This window comes from Arachis ipaensis, chromosome B05 (genome assembly GCF_000816755.2).
Source record: "Arachis ipaensis cultivar K30076 chromosome B05, Araip1.1, whole genome shotgun sequence".
NCBI classification, from domain to species: Eukaryota; Viridiplantae; Streptophyta; class Magnoliopsida; order Fabales; family Fabaceae; genus Arachis; species Arachis ipaensis.
In genome coordinates this window covers 112633520-112635444 of record NC_029789.2, presented here as the reverse complement: position 1 = coordinate 112635444, position 1925 = coordinate 112633520, and positions in this window count along the sequence as shown.

The window sequence follows — 1925 nt, the reverse complement described above, 5'->3', positions numbered from 1 at the left end:
GTATGGACTATTATATATTGCTGGAAAGCCCTGGATATCTACTTTCCAACGCAATTGGAAGCGTGCCATTTCGAGTTCTATAGCTCCAGAAAATCTACTTTGAGTGCAGGGAGGTCAGAATCCAACAGCATCAGCAGTCCTTTTTCAGCCTGAATCAGATTTTTGCTCAGCTCCCTCAATTTCAGCTAGAAAAATACCTGAAATAACAGAAAAACACACAACTCATAGTAAAGTCCAGAAATATGAATTTTTCCTAAAAACTAATGGAATTAAACAAGTGCAGGGAGGTCAGAATCCAACAGCATCAGCAGTCCTTTTTCAGCCTGAATCAGATTTTTGCTCAGCTCCCTCAATTTCAGCTAGAAAAATACCTGAAATAACAGAAAAACACACAACTCATAGTAAAGTCCAGAAATATGAATTTTTCCTAAAAACTAATGGAATTAAACTAAAAACTAACTAAAACACCCTAAAAACTATATGAAATTAACCCCAAAAAGCGTATAAAATATCCGCTCATCAGACTCAAATCTAGCTTTCAACCACAAAGTGCTAACCCAACTTGACAGAACATTCCCACAGGATCATGATACAAAACAGAAAAATATACAAAGAATTTCTGAGATAACTATGTCTTTTTTTCAAGTCTAGCTCACTGTCTTTATCCACTCATTGGCTTTTTCTTACAAACCTAACTAAGTTTGCTTTTTTCAATGAGACTCAGACAGATTAAATTGAGAAAAAAAAATACAAAATAGTAACCATGAAGGAGAAAAACTTAGAATAGCTTAGGAAGCTATGAGAACCGAACCAAGTGTTCTATTTTACTCACTTGCTCACCCCTTGGTTGTTCACCCTTATTATAGAAGAGTCAAGCCTCCAAGGTTTGAATCAGGTTCAACACTTGGGTTGTCTTCTTCCTCCTTCATCAGAACTTGTAGCAGCGTGGTCAGTAAAGAGAGAGAAGGCCGAATCTTTGACATGCATCATACTTTTCTCTTTCATCCTTTTTCTTCAAATTCCTTTAATCTTGACCGTGAATTTTTTCTTTGGCTCCAAGTTTGGTTTCAGACTGTGGATTTAAGGCAAAGCACCATTGACTTCTTCTTTTCCGTGGTTGCTTGATTTGTGCTTGAACCTCAACATATTTCTTCACGGTTTGTTGTTGAAGCACGAATGGGGAAAGTAACTTTTGAAGATACTCTGTCCGAATGGGATTTGCTTCTTTGTTGTAGCCCTTCTTCTTGCCTGAAATTGGAAATAAGCTTTTAGTTCTTTGCTGAGCCCTAGCTTTGGATCTTTCTTCTTTCTTTTTTCTTGGTTCAGTAACTTGATGTGATAGGAAAAGAAAAAAAGAGAGAGAAGAGAGAGATTGTGTTCGGTGGAAGTGAAACAAAATTCAATTAAATTTTGAGTTAATTACTCGGTTAGATATTAGGTTGAAGAGAGATGGGTTTGAATGTCACCACCGAATTAGGCTTGGATCTCTATTTGGGTTAGGTTGATTTCCTTCTTTTCTATGGTTCAGCTTGTCCCGGCCTTCATGGATCAAGATTTGAGTGAACGGAGTGATATGGTTAAAATATGTGTTGGCCAATATGTTTGTGTTTGTAAGCTTGATCTTTTGCTTCTTGGGTCAGCTTCGTTTAAATTATTTTCCTGCACACTTAAATAAAAACATCACACAACCAATTGATAAAAACCAATAATGTTTGATCATCACTTTAATTATGTTTTAGTTTTTTAAACTCAACAGCTGTTAATTATTATTATCTATTAGTATTTGTGCTTTTTTGCCCATATGGGAATAACTAGAAACAGTGACGGACCCAGAAAATTTTAGAAGTGAGAGCAAAAATATATACACTAAAATAAATTTTGTTGAATATTATTAATTATATGAAGATATAAAAATTAAAAACTTA